The 5,534-nt window shown below is 41.8% G+C and overlaps 1 protein-coding gene across 1 annotated transcript in view; it reads left to right on the forward strand.

The window, feature by feature from the left end:
* Positions 1-5,534, forward strand: part of TMEM135 (transmembrane protein 135) — a 323,990-nt gene that overhangs the window by 249,948 nt on the left and 68,508 nt on the right. The window lies entirely within an intron of this gene.

The following is a 5,534-nucleotide window of genomic DNA, read 5'->3' on the forward strand; positions in this document are numbered from 1 at the left end:
TGTCATTGGCTGGCTTTCTTGCATACATACCAGCCTCTGGCTTCTTTACTATTCCATCTACTACTTATTCCATCCAGGAATAGCACAGATCAACTGTAGATTGGTTAGATCCCTGAAAAAGAGATCTTCTTAGCAATCTGGAGCATCTTATAGTAGAAAATGCCTATATTAATATCAAAGCTGTAACATAGTCTTTACTAAAGCACAGGTCCAAGATATTTTGGACAGTTTTGCTCCATGTGAAGGTAGCAAGACACTCCATTGGTTCTTTAAAAGTTCAGCTTGCTGCAGTATTAGTTATCTATCATCCCGTCCAAGTTAACATTCACTAACCCTAAGGTTAGACAGTTATTTTGCTCCTGCAATGTAAGTAATGCCCTACCCTCTCCAACTTTCAGCTCATTCTGCCAATCCCCTGCAGCTACATCTGTCCCATTCCTGAAGCGTGTTCTTGTAATGGACACCTGCAGAGGGGTCAGGTCAATCTAAGTGCTAAAATTATGTACGTTCAGGGAGTTTAGATCAGGCTGGCCCGATCTAAGTTCACCTGAGGAAGTGAACTACATAGAGCAGGCTAACCCTATATGTGATCTAGCTGTATGTGTTCAGAATGCAGCCCTGGGGCTAGAAAAGGACAGCTGTTCACCCTAGCCCTGGGGTTATACTTTTCCTAATCACCCCCCCACCCTGACTGGGCTATTTTTAGCTCCTTAATCCTTGCATCCCCAGATGGACAATGCTGCTCACAAACCTCCCAGCCTGCCCCAATTCTGCCAACTCATCCCATATACCTGCTAGTCATCCCCCACCATTCCCCGCAGTGTCCCTCCCCACACCCTGATTTACCTAGATTGTATTTCCAGCACAGCTCCTAGTGAATGCGCAGAGATGGTGTGCTAGGGCTAAGTACAAACTGTCAGAAAGCCCAAGGCTGAATCAATTCAGTCTTCACAGGTCAGTCTAAGCTGCGTAGATTGAACCAATAAGTAAATGAACAGACATTCTCTTTTAATTCTGGAAATGAAGCCACATGTAGTGGCCCAGGCCAGAAGCTCGGGTGAGGGTGTGGGGGGAGGAGGGCTACTAGAGCAGACGGCTTGGGCCAAGGCTAGCCCGTCCACCCAGCAAAGGAGGATTTGTGGGAGAAGTACAAAGCATCCTGGGATGCTGAGGGACTGTGAGTTAACTTGAATCTGGAGGGGATCTGGGACAGAAGTTAATTAAAAATATTGGTGAACTACGGCCTCAACAACCTTATGGTCCTCTGGCTGGGGAACTGGCTCCGTGGTCAGACCCAGAGAGTGATAGTCCATGGAACTGAGTCAACATGGCGCATGGTGACCAGTGGTGCCCCCCAGGGCTCAGTACTCAGACCAGTACTCTTTAATATATTCATAAATTATCTGGATTCGGGTGTCAGAAGCGGACTGGCTAAATTTGCAATCGACACCAAATTATGGGGAAGTGCGGTCATGCTAGAGAATAGGCTGGCAATTCAGGCTGACCTGGGCAGGTTTGCAAGGTTGGCATTTAAACCTGATGGCATTCAACACGGAAAAATGTAAGGTGCTCCACCTCAGAAGAAAAAACCCACATCATACTTATAGGCTTGGCAATGCCACACTCACCAGCACCATGACTGAAAGAGACTTGGGGGTCGTGATTGACCACAAGATGAACATGAACCACCAATGCAATGCCGCAGCCGGCAAAGCAAATAAAGTTCTGGTTTGCATCTACCACTGCATCTCAAGCAAGAACCAAGAAGTTATCCTCCCGCTTTACTCAGCCTTGGCGAGGCTGCAGCTGGAGCATCCAATTCTGGGCTCCACACTTTAGAAAGGATGTGGAAAAGCTTCAGGGAGCCCAGAGGAGAGGCACATGCATGATTAGAGGTCAAGAGAACAGGTCTTATGCGGAGAGGCTGAGGGATATGGGACTCTTCAGCCTGAAGAAACAAAGGCTCAGAGGTAACTTGGTGGCAGCCTATAAGTATATAAGGGGTGTGCATAAGGCATGAAGTATGCATTGACTTAACACCGGAAATTACTTTTCCTTATATTTGATAAGAACATGTTTTTGATGTGACACTTAATATGGAAACAATCAGTGTCTGTAGGGATGTTCCTGTTTACAGTGCTATCTGCTAGCACACTGCCTTTCACGTTCAGTTATTAGTCAGTGCCTGTGTTTGTTGTCTTTGTTTTTTGTTTTAAATAAAACTTGCGTGTTTTGTCACAGTGACATCATGAGTTTGGGGACATCATCATAGGGACAGTTTCCCTATGAGTTTGTGAAAGCCCACTTATTTAATATGCTTTGTTTATCTAAATGTTTACTAACCTAAAAAGCAGCAATATTATTAAAAGGGAAAAAGTGTAACTTTTACCCCCTGTAGTATTTTTGAGGTTACCTTGTATTTCATCTTAAAACTCCATCCCAGAAATAGCAGTTGTTGTTCCTTTTATTTCCATTAGAAATAACCTGCATAATCCATCAATGCTGTACATATAATTTCATATAGCTAAATTCCCTAGCAGATAATTATTGCAAGGGTTTAACCAAACTTGTCTGTCTCCATGGCGTAAGTAATTTGAGAGCAAAGGTTGTGACCTAAGGGGTCAAGAATATTGTTTGGAGTGTGTGACTGTAGTGGACTTATCAGTCAATTCCATTCAGTCTCTGCTTTCCCATTGAAATGTTCCTGATGCTGCACAATTAGCAAACACTAGTTACCAAGGATGTTAATGTGCTTTCTGGGTTTTGTTTGTTTTGTTGCTTGTAGGGAAGCCTGATTAGAGCTTTTGACAGTGGAATTCACTCACAAGTAATTCATTTTATGTTTCTGCGCTGGAGTCCAGCTGTTTGAGGAGTTTTTTTTCTTGAGAAGTGTAGGTTTTAGGTAGCATCTGGAGTGATAGTATAGGTGTAGTTAAGATCAGATATTAACAGCTTAAAACTTACACCCTTAAGTATTTAAAACTGTTTTACTGGCGGGTGGTATGTCATAAAAAAGTTCCAGGACCTCAAAGTTAAATTTCTTGTAGTAGTACCAAGGTTTGAGATATTTTATTTTATTTTATTTTTTAACTTAATGATCTTCCCCTTACAAGTACCATGTTTTATAAAACACAGACCAAATAATAAAGCATGTTATAGTTTAAGGATTACTTGAACAAATCACGTAGAAGTATTTAAAACAGACTATGAATGTGCGAAGTTATAATTACATGTTATCAAACCAGAATACTCTGGAAATCCTGAGAATGTCTCACAAAAGAATGTGCCTAACTGAAACGTCTCATGTAGAAATTAAAACCCCTATTGATACGGAGAAACAGACTCCTATTCATATGTCCCATATGATTTGTAACATTCTAATCCTTGCCATGAATCCTTTCCTTATTCTCAATATCATAGACCGAGACACATAATTTGAAAACACAGCTTCTTCACATTTTCTGAAAACTTGGGCTCTTCATTGTTCTAGGTTTTTATCACTTACATTTCATAAGTGCCTTGAACTTAGGACAGCCTGTAAAAGAATACAGTATTTTAAAAATTCTTAAAATATAACTTCAGCAGTGCATCCAGGACTTATTGTGAATCTCCATGCCTGCCTTGTATTTTTACATCTCCTGATTTCATAAATGCTTAATTCTTCTTAGTTTCACCAGTAAACAAACTTCAATTTCACTGTCAGTGTCTTTTGTTCGAAACCCTAATAATGATTCCCACCACCCAGAAAATGTTCCATGTTAGTGATTACTCTAAATGCCAGTAAGGCACCAACGACTCTGTAGTTTTATATTTGTGTATTGGTGTATAACTGTTGCAACAGTTTATTGTACTATAGGACACAATTCCTTTTAAAAGTAACAACTTGAGAACTGTGCTATCTTATAAACCAGGACTAGCTTATCCAAAGTGTGCATGCGACAGGTGACATAGGAAGGCTCTGTATGTGGCAGATTGGGGAGGGAGAAAGGAGCACCATGTCAGGCAGAGCAAGGAATAGAAAGTAGAGCAAAAATTTGGAGGTGGAAGGGGTTGGAGTGACAGTCGGGGAGGTTGCAAGCCTTACACGGTTGCATGCGTGCCAAAAAGGTTGCTCCCCCACTGTTATAAATACTTGAAATGATGCAGGTCCAGGAAGCCGTATCTGCTGCCTAAGGACTGTAAAATTATTGACATAATTTTGATGATCTAAGCAATGAATGTTGCAAGGGCTTAGCATTTATTGCTGAAACTTTGAACCATATTCAAATGATCTTTCTAAATTACAAATTAAACAGTCCTATTTAACTGATCTCATGGCTTGGTAGCATGTGGGCTAGCTTACGAGAGAGTATCAGGTACAGAAAAGAAGGGGCATGTTCAGAACCCTATAGGAGAAGAGATGGAGAGTCCCCTTTACTGGAGAGTCCAAGCTTGTGGTGCTTACCAGTAGAGTACTAGAAACTAAACCCACGTTACCAGTGAGATCTCTAGCAGATCTGAATGAACATTTCATCATGAAAGTCTTCTACCACTTGGGCTTCTTGTACTCTTACCAGCACATTACTCTTAGCAAGTGCAATGAACCCAATTTTATCCTGGCAAATTCCCATTCCTGTATATAGATTAGATGTACTTTTCCATTAAATCAAATTGTCTGTAGTGGTTCTAGTAACTTCCTAGGACCTTAAAGGGTAACCCACCCAACAGCAAGATCAAGACATAAACTACTGAAACATCAGCATTGCCAACAGATAAATACCATCAGTGATGGCCAGGGGCACAAAATTAAGACAGATATGGGGTGTAGCCTGCACTTCTAAAGGACCAAAATGGCAAAAGGCCTTCCTTAGCTGTATGCCACAGCTGTGACAGAGGGTAAAAGCATCTTAGTTGCAGTAACATCTGTTAAGTCAGACTCCAAATAAGTCTTCTGGAGACCTGTCTGGCTAATCAGAAATTCCAGTGTACCATCAGACCCAACCTGCTCCAAGTGCTCTTGCCTACCTTTTTAAAGAAGAATGACAAAATCAGAGCTAGGGAAGTATTCAATTTAGATTTAGATTTGGCGAATTCGGAGGGCACTGATTCAATTTGGAGATTCGGATCACCTTCCCAAATCGATTCGGCCAAATCAGCTTCAAAAGATTCGGCGCTGATTCAGAGTTTTGGCCATGGACTATAATGGGAATCACTAAAATACCTATAACTTTGTCGTTTTTTGGAAGATTTGGATGAAAACAGGAGAGATGGTAGCCCGTTCTGTGGGAATGAGGCATGCTAAGTTTCAAGGAGATAGGTGCAGAGTTTCTGGGAAACTGCACCTCAAGGTGCTGACAAGCAAAACTCATGACGTGTGACACTGTTAAGGCACAGCCGGATGAAATCAGAAGGGATGGTAGCCAGTAACAGGGAGCCTTCCCAGTGCTCAGTCAGAAACAGCTCACAAAATGGACAGAAAGCCTGCAGACAGAGGTTTATCTGTTGTTTCTACATCCCTCCCCCAGACCACTTTGATTGGAAGAGGCCTTAGGGAA

Source organism: Alligator sinensis, unplaced genomic scaffold, assembly GCF_000455745.1.
Source record: "Alligator sinensis unplaced genomic scaffold, ASM45574v1 scaffold523_3, whole genome shotgun sequence".
Classification (NCBI taxonomy): domain Eukaryota; kingdom Metazoa; phylum Chordata; order Crocodylia; family Alligatoridae; genus Alligator; species Alligator sinensis.